General features: G+C 44.9%; 1 long non-coding RNA gene across 1 annotated transcript in view; it reads right to left on the bottom strand.

The window, feature by feature from the left end:
- LOC138283292 (uncharacterized) overlaps nt 1-19,244 on the bottom strand; it is a 57,522-nt gene that overhangs the window by 1,177 nt on the left and 37,101 nt on the right. The window contains exon 2 of the long non-coding RNA XR_011201171.1: nt 17,726-17,844. This is a non-coding gene — a long non-coding RNA (uncharacterized lncRNA). The remainder of the gene's footprint in view (nt 1-17,725; nt 17,845-19,244) is intronic.

Raw genomic sequence — 19,244 nt, 5'->3', positions numbered from 1 at the left:
TATCGCAAGAAGTTTAAGATTATATTGACATACCAAAGATGTGTACTTCAGCTGAGGAGAATTAACCAATCAGATACCCCTCCTCACCCTAGACACAAGAGGGTGTTCCACTATTGGTTTACCGTCTAGGAAGACATGACCTGCTGAGATAGTGGATCTATAATTATTTGCAATGCAGAAACTTAGCCCCTGTGATGCTATCTCTGCCAAGAAATTGACTATAGCAGCAACTGGTGCCCCCAAGGGATTCAAATCCTGAGGGTTGCACCAACCCACCCATCTGCGCCATGCCGAGGCATATAGTACATGGGTGGAGTCTGATCAAGATGCTAGTATGAAGGAAAGCAATCTGCTCCGAAAGGCCTGGCAGGTGCCAACATTGCCCGAAATGCACCAAGCCATGAGGTGTCATTTGTCTTGGATCAGAAGAGGGTGAGTCTACCCAGCTGGGTCCAGCAATAGTTCCGGGACTGAGGGAATCTGAACTGGGAAATCCCTGGACATTTCCAGAAGAACTGGAAAATCAAGGCTGAGCTCTCCAGAGGGGAGTGTTCAGAATCAGCTCCGCTTTCTGATTGAGAGAGTGAGACGCGACCCTGGGTATCATTATAAAGGGGGGAAAGGCATACAGGAGTGGCCCTGTCCACTTTTGGAGAAAGGCATCTGTGGCGATTGACATGGGGTCTGGTCTCCAAGAGTAAAACTGTTGCAGCTGATGGGAGAGAAGGGACGCAAAGAGGTCTATGTGACACTGTCCCCACCTCCTTTGAAGGGCGTCAAAAACCAAGGGATGGAGTTTCCACTTGCTGGGATCTCTGAGGAATCTGGAATTCCAGTCTGCTACCGTATTGACTTGACCTGGAAGGTATTCTGCTGTTACTGAGATCTGATTCTGGAGGCAATAGTGCCAAAACGCTTTCACTATCTCTGCTAAAACACAGGACCTCATCCCGCCTAGCTTGTTGACGTAATGCACTGCAGAGATGCTGTCCATGCACAGGAGAACACAACAGTTGGAATGAGGGGCCAGGGTTTTTAAGGCAAGTGAGCCTGCTAACAGCTCCAAACAATTTATGTAAAGTCGAGACTCCTCGTGAGACCAACGCCCTCCTGTGGAGACGGAGTGGCATCTAGCTCCCCTGCCTCACTTGTTGGCGTCTGATTCCAGAATGACATCTAGGCAAGATCTGAAGATGACCTGCCGTTCCACGCTGCCATGTGGTCCAGCCACCATTGAAGTTCGCACCACGTCTCCTGAGTGAGAGCGATGAGTTCTGTGTAAGAAAGATAATTTTAAAGGTGATAGATTTTTAGACGTTGTAGCGCCCTGTAATGTAGGGGTGCTGGAAATATGGCTTGTATAGAGGACGCTAGAAGTCCCACTATCCTGGCCAGAACCCTTAGGGATATCTTGTCCTTCTGAAGAGTGGGATTGGTCTCCTTCCGGATTGATTGTAACTTCTGGGCTGGAAGGGACATGAGAGAGGAAACAGAGTCAATCTGGAACCCCAGAAACTCCATCTGCCGAGATGGCATCAAACCGGATTTCTTTACATTGATCAAGAATCCAAGGTCCCGTACGGTCCAATCTAAGGGATCCCAGGAACCGTATGGTCTACTCTAAATGTTGCATGAGGAAAGGGGCATCCTGTGCTATCAGCAGCATATCGTCCAAGTAGACAATCATCCGGACTCCTTTGGCCCGAACAGGGTGCATAACCTTGGTGAAGCACCAGGGTGCGGAGGAAAGGCCGACGGAAGAACCTTGATGTGGAACAATTGACTGTCCTACTGGAATTATAGGTATTTTCTGTGAGGGGGAAATATCGAAATTGTGAGATAAGCATCTTTCAGGTCCAAGTGTACCATCCAGTCGCCTTCCCTGAAAATGTCCCTGAGCAGATGGATCCCTTTCATCTTTAAGTGCCAGTACAGAATCCAGGTATTGTACTCCTTCAGATTGATCACAAGGCGTGAACCCTCCATATCTCTTGTTTACCGTAAAAATATTGCTGCAGTAGCCTGAAGGGTCTGGCTGACACTGAGCAATTGTGTCTTTGAGTAACAATTCTTGGACCTCTTGATGAATAAAAACTAGATCTAGTTGGGAAAAATGGATAGGAGCGGCAAGGACACCTTTTGAGGATTCCCAAAGAATTTGAGGCAGAAACCTGCAACTTTCTCTAGAACCCATTGGTATGATTTATTGCCGACCAATTGCTTAGGAAAAACCTGGTCCTTCACCCTAGGGCTACCTGAGAATATGAAATCAAGCTTACCTTGAGGGTTTGAGCCGAGTTGTAATTGGCCTTGAGACCACCTCGGTTGAAGAGGGCATGGACTGCTCGGGCTCTGGCCGGGTAAAAGGTGTCTCGGGGAGACGAGAGTCCTCTGCCAGCTGCGGTGTAGGGTCTCTGAGGGCTGCTGGAGGCAACACGGCTGTACAGGCACCCTCAAAGTCTGCCGGCCCTGGCAAAAATCCAATTTAGAAAGACCTTGTTCAGAGAGGTCTGGGATTTGTCCAGCGCAGTGAATATATGGATGAATTTGCCCACATCCTTTACAAATTTGTTGACGAACAAGAGTCCATCAGCAAGGGGCCTCGGTTCAGCATTTGCAAGGTCTGCCAGCTTTGGGTCTATCCGAAGTAGGATAGATTTCCTCCTCACCATGGAGATAGCGCCGCTAGCGTTCCCCAATAGACAGAGCGTGCACTGCGCCCATCCTGCCAGTGTGTCAGGGTCCACTTGCGAGCCGGACTCTTTCGCTGCCAGTGCCAAGTCTAAGATCTTACATAATTGACCAGAGGGGTCCAGGGCTTTGTCCTGGCAGGACTTTCAGGACCTATCCATGCCGTTCTTGGGGTCCTTTGTGGAGCATTTTAGGAAGGTTGCCAAATTCGGGTCCAGCTCAGGGGTCATAGCCAGCTTGTTGGGTATGTCTGGACGTGGACACTTGGACTGGAGGCGACTCCGGACCTCCTTGTCTAAGGCCTTTCTTATGCGTGCATGGGCATAGTTCGTCACTACCGGGAGTGGGACCCAGTCTGACGACCTGGGGTGGATAATTTTGTCTGGGTTAAAACTGAGAGCAGATGTAGGGCCTGAACCTTCAGAGAAGGGAGGGGGGGCGTGCTGTCCATCATAGGAGTGTCTGCGTCGTTTGCGAGGGATCGATTTGTCATCTGAATCTGTCTGGGATGAATAGGAGGCGTCAGAGGCATCGTCTGAGGAGGGGTAGGAAAGGGTGTGGGCGCTAGTGGACGGTTACGTTGAATACTGGTGGTCTGAGGGCGACTGAGACTGGGAGAGATGGGCCATGGGCTCTGCGTGGGGCCATTCAGGGCCTGGGGGTGCTTCTCCTGACTATTCGAGGAAAGGTGTATGGGATTGCCATAGGGAGGATGGTCAAGGAATAGAGCTTAAGCTGCCTGGTGATAGGTTGGAGCGCAACTGCCAGGGCTTGGTTGACAGATTGTGCGACAGAGGCATGCAGGGCATGGACAATGTCCTCAGCGAGGATGAAATCCTCCTGCTCATTAAAGAAGGCTGTATCCTCTGACCTCTTTTGCCCACTCATGGTGGTCAGAGTGTACAGATCTGAGCAAGAAAGCTCCCCTGCAAGGAGGAAATGGGGGGGTCCCCAAGCTTGTGTGGATGTATAGGGGGCAAAATTAAGGTAGAAGGAGTAGCTTCTAGAACCTCTCTCAAGGATGTGTGTGTATATATATGTATACATATATATATATATATATATATATATATATATATATATATATATATATATATATATATATATAAAAAAAACAGGTACATATAATAAGTATTACCCACTCAGGCAAAGACTGTGATAGCCAAATGTCAGACCTGGCGAGTAGGCGTGTGGGGAACGCTCTGCTCGACCGTGTATTGACGCGGGAGCTGACCTGATTACAGCCGGGTCTATCGGTGTAAGCTCAATGTCAGAATTTAAATCTGGCAGAAGCCCGAGGAGCGTGCACGGGGTGCGACCTAGAAAGAGGACTATGGTCCTCTCGCTGCAAGCGCTCGCTCCTCTTTGCCTCCTGGCACCCCGTTGGGTGCAATTATTTCAAAACCGGGCGATTGCGCTCCGCTTGCCAGCCCTGAGCAGTGTTTACACTGCACGCTGATGACTCCAGCAGCGGTGATCGGGCTGTAAATCAAAATGTTAATGCAATCGTAGGAAGGAAATAATGGTACTTATCTCATTGCGAAGCAGCAAAGAAAGAGGAACGAGTATGGAGGTTATCGAAGATATGTGATAGTATGGAGGTCGATTGGTGGTGAACCTTAACCTCTTGTTTATGGGATTTGTAGTTTTTATAAAAGTTTTATTTTATTGGCTGCTGTATTTTGTGAATAATAAATAGTGAAGAAGGAGAAGCATAATCAGAATTTTATGGCAAGACTGGAGGCGAGTATTATGCTTTAGTCTTTTCTTTATTTTCAATAGCAGCTGAAGTCAAGAACAGAACTACTGATCCCATAAGGCCAACAACAACGGCCAATGAGGATCAAAAGGTAGTTCTAAGAAAACGCACCAATCACTAACAATCTATCCTAATAATACCTATCTTGACTGGGAACAGCCCTCTTTTCTTGCTGCTCGCAGTCAAGATAAGTACATCTACTTCCTATGTCTACTGTATATTTAGGCTCATATGTATTCTTACGTGTATGTATACTTTAAATGTTTGTTACTTCTTTATTCTGTATTTAACGTGCGTTTATTTGCATTAGCTGGCTTGTAGCCGCAATTTTAGAACGTTGGCAGCGCGAGCGCGTCTCTTCTAAATAACCGTTCTTGCCTCAGCGCGCGCGGTTATCTCAGCGCCCGCTGAGGAGAAAACTATTCTCCTTTCACGCTTCGTCGAGCGCGTCTGCCCAAGCATTCTGTTGTTTACACAAGAACACTTGGAAGAACTTCGCTACGCTCCTGTCTTCAAAGGCAGCGTTCTTTACCCCGGTCACTCTCCAGGGATTTTCATTGCAGCGCAGTTTTTATTGCCTGCTGCTCTCCCGCTGTCAGGTGCTGGGGGAACATTCTTCAAGACTCAGTTATTGATTGACAGCGCCGGACTCCAAATTCTGTGGAGTTTCGGTTTCAGTTTCGATTTTTCAGTTTCGATTTTTCAATTTTTTTTTTCTCCAACTTGCAGGTTTCATTTGGAGCCGGGATTTTCTTTCAACTGTCTTGGGGTAGAAAATATTAACCCTTTCTTGGGCAGTTATTTTAGTTTTCTTTCCCTATTACCATGGACAGCTCTAACCTTCCAATGCTGTCTCAGGAGGAGGAGGAAGACGTCCTCAAAGACAATCTGAATGACTTCATTCAGTCCTCAGTTGAGCAGGCCATGGTAGTTTCATGGCAGAAATTATCAAAAAATTTAGAAAATTCTGTGGTGTCTCTGGTGTCAAAAACCATGCTGGCCCAATCTGCGGGGGAAGGCAGAAAGCGTCTAAATCCTTCAAAAAATATTAAACGGACGCTAATGGCAAGTGACAAGAGTTCACACCTGGCAGAGGATGTGGCTCCTCAAAGGCCTCCAGCAAAGGAGGATTTATTGAATAAAACACCAAAGAAATGCATGGTTAAAACTAAACATATTTCGCCAATCCATATATCAAAAATTTGGGACACCGATGAGGAAGTGCAAGACCCTGATTCGGATTTGGATACTTCTGATAGGGACGTGGGAGATGTCTTCTCCCCTCCTCCTCCCAAAAAAGCCAAAAGTGGGTCACAAGATTTTGCGGGCTCTTGCACGATTCTAGATGCCGAAGGGGTGCCAATGTTCGATCCTTCCAGCATCCAGCACCCTAACTCGACGGAATGGCTCCCTACGGACCATGTGGCAGAGTATGTTACGGCCAGACTGCGTACTCCCCTTGATAAACAGGTGCGGGCTAAACTCAGATCGGAATGTCCTCGTCCTGCCCTTTCATCAAAAGTTACTGCCACCCCATCTATTGATACTTCTCTCATAACCTTTTTTACTAAATATGGCAAGGACCCACACAAAGGGGTTGATAAAGCATGGTCTTCTTGTCAAGACAAACTATTAGACGTGGTAGGTCCCCTAACTCGGATTTTCGACCTGGCAGAATCGGCTCGATTGGAACAAGCTTCGGTCGACCCAGTGGAACTCTCCTTGTGGGCCCAACGGGCCATTTGCTTGCTGGGGAACGCCAACTCTTCCATTACGCACAAACGAGGGAAAGGCCTGCTCCTCAAACTTGACCCGAAGCTGGTCAACTTGGCTGGTTCGGACCCCGGGGTCAAAGCAGAAGGCATGCTTTTTGGTGACTCCTTTATCAAGGAGTTGAGTAAATATGTGGCGACTTTTTCGTCCCTTGATACAGCCCAACAATCTTTGAAGAAGATGTTTTCGGTACGTGTTTTTTCCAGGGCTGGCAGAGGCAGGAACCGCTTTGCTGGCCGTACCTATGCCAACCAAGGTTCCCGGGGTTACTACGGCAACACAACATCTCAAGATTACAGGCCACAATTCTAGCCCCAAAGGAACAGGGGCTTCAGGAACAGAGTTCTCCTCTCAAACCGGTAAGTCAAACGATTGTTTCTCATGCTCTGGGGGGGTCGTATTTCAACTTGCCTGTCAAAATGGAAAGAACTCACATCAGATCCTTGGGTGTTAAATACCGTTCAGGGATATATTATAGAGCTATTTGCAGAGCCTTTGCAAACTGTTTTTCTCCTCCACCTCAATTTTCTTTACAAATGACAGACCTAATTTCCTTAGAAATTCAAGCCTTACTTCAGAAACAGGTGATAATCCCTTGTCCCCTAGATCCTTCAGGGTTTCTCAGTTCAGTTTTCCTGGTCCAGAAAAAGAACAAAAAAATGAGACCAGTTATCAACCTTCGGCAATTCAATCAGTTTGTTCTTTATCGACACTTGAAGATGGAAACCATCATACATTTCAGGGATACCCTTCTACAAGGAGATTGGATGGTAAGGTTAGATCTAAAAGATGCTTATCTAACCGTGCCCATACACCCCGACTCTCAAAAATTCCTTCAATTCCAATGGGCCGGTCAGACTTTCCGGTTTACTTCTCTCCCTTTCGGTCTCTCTTCCGCTCCATGGTGTTTCACAAAGCTGATGAGACCAGTAGCAGCTTTTCTCAGGGCTCGGGCATCAGATTCATTATCTACCTGGATGATATTCTCATGATGAATCAAAATCGTTCCTCCCTTCTGGCTCAAGTGCGTCTTTCTTACACGCTACTTGCAGACCTAGGTTTTATCATAAACTATGAAAAATCTTCCTTAGAACAGACCCAAAAGATCGAATTTCTAGGTTTCCTCGTAGATTCCGTTTCGGCTTCTCTTCTTCTTCCCTCCTCAAAGATAAAATCTATCAAGTCAGAAATTCTGCTCATCCTTCGCAATTCTCTACTTTCTCTCTGATCCCTTGCAAGAGTCGTAGGTCTTCTCTCTTCCTCAATTCAAGCTATTTTCCCAGGTCCTCTACATTATCGAGTATTGCAAAGGTTGAAAATACGCCACCTCCAAAGAGGGTTGGCCTATTCAGATTCCATAGAGCTAGATCAGGACTCTCGGGAGGAACTCCAATGGTGGATAGATCATTTAGATGCCTGGAACTGCAGGACCATCTTTGCATCAGCCCCAGAGCTAGTATTAGAATCAGATGCAAGCCTTCAGGGCTGGGGGCCCCGTTGTGGTACAGTCTCGACTGGAGGCTTATGGTCACGAGAGGAGTCAAAACTGCACATAACTTGTTTAGAGATGCTTGCCGGCTCCTTTGCAATCAGAATTCTTGCAAGAGACAGGGTTTCCTGTTCTGTTCTACTCAGCATGGACAACATTTCCGTGGTCCGCTACATCAACCGCTTTGGGGGCACAAGGTCCAAGCCTTTAGTGGAATTGGCGAAAGGGTTCTGGGAATTTTGTCTTCTAAACAGAATCTCAGTACAAGCGGAATACCTTCCGGGCAACCTCAATGAGGTAGCAGATTGGTACTCTTGACATTTTCAGGATTCCAGCGACTGGATGCTCAATGTGCAGGTCTTCAACAGCATCCTTCACAAGTGGGGTCCTTTCGACGTAGATCTCTTTGCATCACGTCTCAATGCACAACTACCAAAGTTCTTCAGTTGGCATCCAGACCCACTAGCTCTAGCATTCAATGCTTTTTCTCAAGACTGGTCTTCTTCCCTCAATTACGCCTTTCCCCCCTTCATTTAGATTTCCAGGGTTATAGTGCATGTCAGACGCCAACAGGCTTCCATAGCACTCATAGTTCCCTTTTGGCATGCTCAGGTGTGGTTTCCATCTGTCCTAGAACTATCAATAGAACCTCCATTCTTGCTTCCTCCGATCCCGGACCTTCTAACCAATCCTCAAGGCCTATCTCACAACCTAATTCTCCAGAATGCTCTCATTCTCTCAGCTTGGAAAATTTCAGGGAATCCCAGCCTGGCACTTCTATTTCAACAGAAGCTTCAAATTTCCTGGACATGGCTAGAGCTCCAGGAACAAAGAAAGCAGATCGATCAGCTTGGGATCTCTGGCATTGCTGGTGTGTGGGAAAACAGGTTGATCCCTTTACAGCAGATGTAACAATGATTATCAATTTTTTGGCAGCAGAAGCTTCCAAAGGTAAATCTTTCCGTACCATTAATTTGTATAGGTCGGCTATTTCTTTGTCACATGTGTTTTTACAGGGAAAACCTGTTGGAGAACATCCCTTGGTATGTCGCCTTTTAAAGGGAGTAAAATTTTCCAATCCTCCAAAACCAAAATATAGTTCTGTATGGGATGTTAATACTGTACTAAGATTGTTTGTGTCATGGCCGGATAATGCCTCTTTAGCGTTGAAGCAGCTTTCAGCTAAATTGACTATGCTTTTATGTCTGGTGTCTTTCAAATGCTTGTCTGATGTTAAAGCTTTGGACATTACAGCTCGTCAGTTCACTCCTTCTGGGGTTATGTTTAATGTGGTCAGATGTACAAAAACTAACCTTTCTTCAGTTTTTTTACCCCTTTTTTCCAGATCAGCCTAAACTTTGTGTAGGTCAATGTTTAAAAGTTTATGAACAGAAGACAGCTGGTCTGAGGAATTCCTCCTCTACCCAGCTCCTGATATCCTTCAGGAAACCTTTCAAACCTGTGTCCTCCCCAACCTTAGCTCGTTGGGTCCGCTGGATTAGGTCCTTGGTTGGTATTGATGTCTCCGTCTTTGGGGCCCATTCGGCTAGGGGAGCCATGGCGTCCAAAGCTTTTTGGGCCGGTTCCCGCTTAGAGGATATTCTCAGGTCGACTGACTGGTCCAATGACAATGTTTTTAAAGTTTTCTATTGTAAACCGATTGAACATGCCTCTTTCAACGTGATTAATACGCTTTAAAATAGCATAATAGTAGCCTCTGGTCTTACCATAAAATGTAGATTTTCCTAGTAATTTATGAAGGAAAGTCTTAATTTTATTAAAGACACGGAGGCGAGTATTATCCCGCCGCTACAAAATTAACTCTACTATTTATCTCCCTCCCTTTCAGCTTCTACATCGGGACAACAGTCAACGACATAAGGCTCCTGCCTTCGTCTCTTCAGCTGCTTCGTTCTTGGCCGGTTCTGCCTCTACGATCTTCTCTCCGTCCTCTCAGAATACCCTTCCGGAGTTGGCTCAAAGACTGATTTACTCTTTACAAGAACTTTTAGCACTAGGCTTAGCGATTTGTATTTTTGGTTTAATTGTTCCTTTGTTTTCTGCGGTTTAAGCTTGCACAAGAAAGGAGGGCTGTTCCCAGTCAAGATAGGTATTATTAGGATAGATTGTTAGTGATTGGTGTGTTTTCTTAGAACTATCTTTTGATCCTCATTGGCCGTTGTTGTTGGCCTTATGGGATCAGTAGTTCTGTTCTTGACTGCAGCTGCTATTGAAAATAAAGAAGACTAAAGCATAATACTCGCCTCTGTGTCTTTAATAAAATGAAGACTTTCCTTCATAAATTACTAGGAAAATCTACAGTCTCTGGTCTTGATATAGAATTGCCCAGGCCTGTAGGCCCGCTTTCCTTCCTTTTCTCCAGATGGCCGCTCCGCTCTCTCTTAGTTGGGTCACCAGAACGGTCAGGAATTAGCACATGCGCCCCCACCGTAGCTTACTGGTCTTTGAGTCTGCAATGTCCTCCATTGTCTCCATCTCACACCTGTGTGTATATTAGGAGCCGAGCTCTTGCACAGTACTGGAGGAGGTTTTAGTTTTCGGATCGCAGTATCATGCCGTGCCCTAGTCAGTTTTTAAATGCTCGGATGGGGGGCTTCAAAGGGACATCCGCTTGAGGGGACATCCACTAGTTATCTCCTGCAGCTCGGGTCTACTTCTGTGTGATTCCTCTCAGGATTTCTATGTTCTCAGCTTTGACCTCCGCTGATCTTCACGGCTTTACGACCGCCGCCATGCTCCGCAGGCCACGCCACTACTTACAATACTTTTAATGAAAGAAAACTTAATAATAATTTAAAACAATTTGATAACCATTCCTCTATTTTTAATTGAAGCTTTTTTATACGCAAAACAGTATTTTTATTAACGTACAGTTAACTTATTTATCACTAAACGTATGTATAATAATTTAAATATATATCTATATGTATCCAAATAGACACATATATCGTTAAGGTTTGGTTCACTAAATCATTACTAAAGTACCTTATCTGCAAAGTAAAAGAATGTGAATCAAAGAGTACTAAAAGGTACCTGCGATGCAATGATTGCCGATGTAAGGCCTGCAAAGTAATGACATCTATCAGGGGACATTATAGTTCTGCACTTCTTGGGCCCCGTTTTCCAGTAGTGACTGAATGTTTCTCTTTCACATCTAGAATCCACATCAAGAGGACTTTATGCATCCAATTTAGGGCTTCCATTGAAAATATGTGCATTCTGGGACTTGTAGGCTTTATTGAATCAACTAGACTAACAAATCTGATAGCAATAGTTGGTATAATGAGAGTAAAAAAAAATAGAGAAGTTGTGTCCTTCTGACATGTAGCAGTGTGAAGCTGCACATACACAGGCAGGCATTTTCTGGGAACCCTATACCTCCCCCCTTAACTTGATTCACACAGATTAATACCATGTCATGCGTAACATCTTAAGCCAGACCTATTTTTGGCAGGATCACCTGCATTCTGGGACTTGCAGTGTCACTTTTGTAGCTCGGGGCCAAACAGATACACGCTTGAAACTATTTGATGGCTAAAATCCCAGTATTGACACAGAGTCACACGTGGCTTCGTCTGTTTGGTAGCTATGACCTTGTCTCCTTCTAATGCTTCTCAGTTCGTACTTTGTTTTTTTCCAAATCTCTCTGCACAAGTGTAACTATGCGTACGAACAAAAAGCATTTCAAATTAAAAATTGCAAATATATCAAGTTTAGCAATGATTGTTTAGACTCGAGGCAGATTTTATCTTCAATGCGTGCCCGACAGCTTTAAATACCTTTGAACAGAGAAGCGAAACACGCTCCAAGTCCGCGCGGCATCACTTTGATGTTGCGAGACATACCTTCCGCAGGGTGATTTTGGGCTCACCAAAGACGTTCCAAATAGACTGGTAGCAATAAAATCACCTGTGAAGTGAGTCAGTCCAATTGCAGAGTTTGGCACTCCCCGGGTCTTTGATGTGGGCGTTTAATTCCCCCCAGCCAAGCCCACAATCACCTGTGTTGTAACACACAAGCTGCTATAGGCATAGAAAGAGGCAGCAGAAATGACACATTGCGCGTGACCTACTTACCGTGAGAGGCATACAGGCCTTCATCAAAGATTTTATTCGCAGAATTACAGCTCCTGCCGAAGCTGGAGCAGTGCTAGGAAGGCTGCAAGAGGAATATTTCACCACTACTTCTAAATGTTTTGGCCAGTTTGCAACAGTCTATTTTTTTGTAGTCAGCACCAATCTGCCAGTTTTGTCAACAAACTCCATGCCACCATCAGCACGCTCAGCATTTCTGCCTTTTTATTCAGCGTTCATCTGGACTCTGGAAATTACAGTTTTACTGACTTTTTCCATGCGAGGTATGGCTTTTTAAGTCCTAGCATTGACCGCTGTCAGCTCGCTTTGAATGCTGGCACTTGTAAGCCCATAATTGAATAGAAAATATGAAACACGTCACAGAATGTAAAATTATTTCTGCTGTAAAACTGTAAATGGCAGAAAATATCATTGACGTGATTGACTATTAACTCTTTGGGCGCCAAAGAACCTGGTACTCTAGTGCTTATACAAGATATCGAAATTTAAATTACATTCTAATTACAGAACAATATTGTGATGGGGTTTGCTGTTTTTCACACACAAAAATGCAGCACTTGACAAATTTTGAACATTGGAACCATAATAAATTATAAGAAACATTTACTTTGCAAATGTCACAGGCACTTGTGGTGCCACATTTCCTTAACCTGTTAGTAAATTGAGTTTCTCCAATGTGTGTGTGCAATAATTAAGGCTCTTGATTAATTCTGCGACTAGGGGACCCACACTCTTTGTATGGTAGGAAATGTTCAAATTGTTAATGGTAATCTTGATTACTCTTAGCACAAATCGTCCTTGTGTAATATCCTGTGTTTCTCTGCTTTCTGGAATGCTAACAGTGAACAATATAATATAATGATGGTGGGAACCGTAAGTTAGGAGATACGGACAGTTGGAGGGAGGATGGAGCCCTGACAGGACGTACCTGCTGTTGCTGGAGCCTACTGGCCTAACATGTAATAAAGAACTCACATTCTGCCTCAATGGCTCCAGATTCTTGTATAGCATCTGCATGATGGAGGGCTACAGGTCGAGTGTGAGTGTGTGTGGCCAAAGTCAAAACAGGTAACCTAATGCAAAATGGAAAAATAATAACCCCCAACTGTTTTCCAAAACAAAATAAAAGAGGGCAATGCTCAGAATGGCTGACTGGTCAAGGAACTAGCAAACTAAGGAAACAGCAAGGGAAAACAGAAATCAGGAACATTTCTTTCAAAGGGGGGCACACAAGTCAAGAAAATATTTTCCCCCTACAAGATGAGAACAACCTGCACTCAAATGAACCAGTGAGCAGGAGGAAAAAATAGTGCTCTAATACACCTGAGAGAGCGTAGCTTATATAATCTATATTTACATGAAATGTTATGAAATAGTGTGCAATAATGCTGCATAGAAACTGTATTACTAGGGTTTGTTTAAACGTGCACCTGAAATGTGACCACGGGGAGTGGCCGTCACTGTATACGTGGATTAATAAAAATGACTAATGTTTATGAATTATTGTAAGAGAATAAGTTTCATACTAATTATTAATGATTACGTTATTGAAATTGTACTAATGAACTTTGTAGGCCTTAAGTTAGCATGAAGCTTAGCTGCCTAGCTCTCATATTAAATGTATTTTTCCTAACTTGCAGTGTGCTGCGTTGCAAAAGGACATGACCTCTTGTTTTCTTCAACTAGAAACTGAATGTAACCATAGTGGATCTGTTCTCATGAAATTCATATTGCTTGTAGGAAAGTGTTAGCTAATATGCAACAGTGTAGATTAGTATAATGTACAAGGTCGTTCAAACCGGTGAAGACAATGGAGCTACTGACCAAAAGATGTGCAAAGAATTACAGAAGGATGAAATCATACCGGACGTGCTACCTCTGAAGACGTCAATCATATGGACCAATAAAATGTCTGTAAACTAATATGGGGTGAAAAATTAATGACATAGGGGTTCATTCTGACCCTGGCGGCCGGTGACTGCCAGGGTCACCGACCACGGGAGCACCGCCAACAGGCTGGCGGTGCTCCCGAGGGCATTCTGACCGCGGCGGTTCAGCCGCGGTCAGAAAGGGTAAACCGGCGGTCTCCCGCCGGTTTACCACTGCCCTACAGAATCCTCCATGGCTGCGGAGCGTGCTCCGCAGCCATGGGGATTCTGACACCCCCTACCGCCATCCTGTTCCTGGCGGGTCTCCCGCCAGGAACAGGATGGCGGTAGGGGGTGCCGCGGGGCCCCTGGGGGCCCCTGCAGTGCTCATGCCCATGGCATGGGCACTGCAGGGGCCCCCGTAAGAGGGCCCCGCAAAGTATTTCAGTGTCTGCAAAGCAGACACTGAAATACACGACGGGTGCAACTGCACCCGTCGCACCCCTGCAACTACGCCGGCTCAATTCTGAGCCGGCGTCCTCGTTGCAGGGGCATTTCCTCTGGGCCGGCGGGCGCTCTTTTGGAGAGCGCCCGCCGGCCCAGAGGAAATGTCTGAATGGCCGCCGCGGTCTTCTGACCGCGGTGCGGTCATTTGGCGGCGGTACCTTGGCGGACGGCCTCCGCCGTCCGCCAAGGTCATAATCAGGGCCATAATCTGTTTTCTAACTGGGTAAAGATAGTGGGGTATAACCATGGACCAATGAAATTTTAGGGGAATGTACAGCGAAAAAGGGATAAAAACCCATGACACGGGGAGCCATTTAGGTGGGTTAGGGAACGCTATTGATTTTATCCAGAAACGTGACAGTGGGACCAGGTGATCCGTCACCACCAACAAAAGGGTGGAAGGAATAAGACAAAACACTAAAACACTGGAACTCAAGGTAAAAGCAACATAGCTCTCAGAATTAAACAATGTATGAACCGAGTGTCCTATGTACTCGAGGCTGAAGGGAATTAAAAAAAATGTGTGCTGTTCCGCTGTATGACCAAAGAATAATTTAAACATTTGTCAGCAATAATTCCACAGGTCTTGGGATGCAATAGCCCTCACCCACCTAGATGGCATGCTTCATCATCTGGCTTGCTCCTCGCTGGGTGGGCGCTGCAGTACAAACCGGGCTCCCAAAGGTCTTTGGCAGAGATCCTTTTGCTCTCCCCCGGCCCAGTGCTTGCCAGAGCTCAGGTAAATACCCTGGTAATGGAAAGGCTGTAATAGGTAGATTGGGTATATTGAAGTGGATTACAATTTAGTAAGGATGCCTCTTCCACACTTTTTTTGACTATTCAGGGTCTCAGGAAGCATGGAAGGATCCCCACCAGGCTTCCTCTAGAAACCAATTTAGTGAGGAACCTGTCCTGCCCTGGAAGGGTTTGTCCTACATGTTTATAATTCCCAATGTTCTTGTCTCCATTTATTCCACAGGTGAGGTTTTTTTTAAAATTGCACTTCTGATGATCTGACATTGAAACTTGAATCCATGACCCGACGATGAGTGTATATGCCAGAGATGAGCACCAAGACACTGAGCCACACTACTTCAAAAATATATGAAGGAGAAGAATGTGCAACCCCATTCTGGACCAACACTTGCATCCTTGATGCATAGAGGGAGAGGTGAATATGACAAAGATACAGGTACTGGTGCCCAGATAAGGCAATAGCTGACCAAGATTCCAAATAAAACTCCTGAGAATCCAACTCAAAATATAGGCAGGAGTCTCAGCAAAGCCACGCACAGAACTCTTCAATGAAAGAGCGACCAGCTGAATGAAGGCAAAGGAAGAACTGGAAGAACTCTGAAAACAAACAGGGATGGGCTTGTCAAGAATACCAAGACATACTAAAAGATATAAAAAGTGATGGATGAAATGCTTGAATGAATCTCAGCCACTGGTAATTACTCAGGCTGCAGGCATGGCTCTGAACCTTCAAAAATAAGGAAGTGGACAAAACTACCAGAATGTGTATGACTGTGCTGCCCAGGGCGTCCAAAGAAACATATAGCACAGATACTGACCTCTAATCATTCTATAACAAGAGCAGTAGAATAAGTAGCAAACCCAATGTCACCAAGACCATGGTAAAAAGGAACAGTTAGTAATTACTTTTTATATCATGCATACTATCATCATTTTGATGTTTTAATAACAATGATACAATAGACATTTGTATCACTGTATGCCAACAGCAGGTGATATGCAAATGTGAATGGCGGGGGCTTAACAACCTAGAGTGACTTTTGAGTTTGGGGCTCACTAATTTAAAATATGTCTTACTTCAACCAGCAAATAGGCAACGTCCTTCCTCTTGCACCCCACCGTCAGCCATGCTCCCAACAGGAACCATTATTTAACAACTCTTGCCAAAACGCAATATGCTCAGGAGAAAAGTTTGCAGTGGCGTACTGTTCAATAAGCCCGCCATACCCATCACTTGAAAAGCACGGAAAATGCACACAGTAACAATGTCCTCCTAGAGAATTGATACACTCAAAAAGAAAAGCACCATTAAGCAGAGAGTACATCTAGGGTTGCTTACATGTATCGAGAAGAAGAAATGAATGTCCCAGCATGTGTCCCAGTGCAGGTCTTAGGACATTTGGGGCCACTGCAGAAGGGGAATGTGTGAGGCCAACCTTAATTTGCATACAACGTGAAATCGCAGAAAATTATATCATAGAAAGTGCCACCAATTGACTATTGTTGAGTGACTCTGCAAGTGGCAACTTTCTTGTCATGGATATCAGTAAAACAACAGCATAAATATTAATGTTAATAAAATAAATACATACGTATTCAATTTCATTTAACTGGAAATACATGATTTTAGTCACACTGGATGAAAAGGTTTGACCTAAATTCAATTGGATGTTAACAGTGTGTTTCCAGATTAGTGTATTGGATACATATGTAAGTATTTACATATTGCAAACCAAACCGAAAGGCTGCTAAGCACTGTACAGTCACCATGTGGTAGGAGGAGTAGATGGTTTATGTATCACGACTGCATCATGGTTATGTTTTGATTAAAAAGCTGAGTATTTGCTATTTCCTAAATTGGAACTGACTTTGGGCTGCCAGGATGGGTAAGGGAATAACAATCCAGATCTTTTGGCATAGATGGAAAAGGCCTTTTTCTTGTTTTTTCTACTTTTATCACATCTTCTGCCTGAAGGTGTCCTTGCCATAGATGCGTGGAGAGCCACTGGAGATGGCAAGCTTGTCCCTGGGCAAGCTTGTCATCCAAGAAGGCAGGTGTGTCAGTCGTATAGTGCAAACATAGCCAAAAGTAGCAGACCACTATACAGGGTCAATGGCAAGCATAGAGTCAAGGAGTGATGGGAAAGGTAGCTGATTGTGGACTGTGAACGCGTTGTGATAGCTTTGTAGATAATGCAGATTAGCTTGAAGATGGTGTGGGCTGGCAACAAGGAACTGTGGAGTTCCTTCACAGTGTTATGATGTGGTCATATTTCTTCATGCCATAATGAGACGTGCTTCAGAATGTAAAATACCCGTAAGGTCCCAGTGTGGATTACAATTCCAAGATGGTTTCCAACATACCCATTACAAGAAAGGGTATGTGCAAAAAAGCTATGAAAGCAAATAGCACAATTGAAAATAGCTTGACTTCTATTAAAGGCATCACCTTAGTCACTGTAAAACACCGGAAACTTCCAAAATACAATCAGATGTAGGCTAAAAGGGTTTAATGTCATGTACCATGAGCCATGTCTACAACACTCTTTCAAACATCCTCTGAAGCCTTTAACTGTTCTGATACTAATAATTAATATATATTACATGGTTCCAGAGTGCATTTCATTTTGTAAATTAGCATAATGCAGATTCAGTTAACAGATTTGAGATACATCTCCTCTCAATTAATTCATCCTAAATTTGAACAAAACCTGGAAAGCACACATTTAAATGCAATTAAATAATGCTGTGAGCCAGGCCCACTAACCTGGCAATTTTCTTGGGACTCACACTGCTGCACTATGGCTGCAAGGTCCATGGGAGAGAGGGAAGGCCTCTAGAGTTGTGTCTGATCAGGATTTACCACCATGGATAGTATTTTCATGTCTAAAACAGAGGAAAAAAGCAAAAAAATCTCAATAGAACTTCTAGGGATATAACAGTATAAAACAATATATCAGTGCCTCATCAGCTAAGTGAAATCTCTCGAATTAGAAGTGCACAAAATATAAAGATAAATGGTGGAAGGAGAGGGCTTCAAATTAGGTTGAGTCTTCCATAGTGGACCTCAATTGATCATAGGGGGCATAAGCTTCAGCAGCGTCTGAGATAAATTTGAGCATTCCATCTTTCACATTTTTGTATACTTTAGTGAGTCCCCATATGTGGAATGGGTATGCCCAGATGTGGGTCCTGTGCACACTGTGTCATTGGAACCAAGCTATACCTGGATGATGATCCCTAACTAGGATGACACCTGTCCTGGGTTGCTTGTGTTCTGGGTCAGGGAAGACCTGGCCTGGTCATTCAGTCTGTACTGTTCCCATTGGAGCAGGGCCAGGACTGATTTGCATATGGCTGGGTCCAAACTGAGGTGTCATGGTGTGCAAAATAACAATGGAGTGGGATGCAGCCTGAGTAATTACTCGTTGCTGTGATTAATTCAAAGCATTCCACCCATCCCTTTATACATACTTTTCTGTGGACAGTAAAATACAGCCATAATTTGAGCGCATTGGACCCATAACTCCACTAGGCCACAGTCCCACTGCACTTGCTGCACTGTTGATAGCAGAGGGGCATATTTGCCTGGGTCTTGCATCCATAGACCAGTGCTGCAAGGCCCAAAACAGCAGGCTTCCCTCCTTGGGCCTATCTGCACTGGACCATGGCTGGTAGTCCTAAGGGAGTATTGACCTTTCCTGACCTCCGCTGCTCTGGATCATGGCTATGTGGTGCACAAGAGAAGGGACCAGTGGCTTAGTAATGTACCATCTGCCCTGATGCAAGACAATGATGAAAGACTGTAAAATGCAGCCATAATCTGTGTGCATTGGGCCCATAACATTCATGAGCCCTGGTGTCACTGCACCTGATGTACTACTGATAGCTACACCCTTTGAGGGGCCCCCAAATGAGCCTCACAGCCATACTCCTGCTTTGCTAAGTTCATGGACTGGAGCCTCCTCCCCTGAGTTTCCAACCACTGCTGGCTGCAATGCAAAAGGGGAGGGAGGGCATCTCCAAAGCCTCACAGCTCTGGAACATGGCTGCAATGCCCATGGAAGAGAGACAAGTAGCACAGCAATGGTGCAATGGATGCTGGTGCAAAGTAAAAGTGTTCCCTCACTCTTGTTCACTGGTTGCACAGTAAAATAAAGCCATCATTTGGGAACATTAGGCACTTAATACACCTGGGGCCAGTGCTACTGCACCTGCCACACCACTCATTGCTATGCCCTTGACCAATGGCTATGTCCAGGCAGAAAGGGAATGTGTTAGGGCCC

Source organism: Pleurodeles waltl, chromosome 3_1 (genome assembly GCF_031143425.1).
Source record: "Pleurodeles waltl isolate 20211129_DDA chromosome 3_1, aPleWal1.hap1.20221129, whole genome shotgun sequence".
NCBI lineage: Eukaryota > Metazoa > Chordata > Amphibia > Caudata > Salamandridae > Pleurodeles > Pleurodeles waltl.
This window is presented reverse-complemented; position numbering and strand designations above follow the sequence as displayed.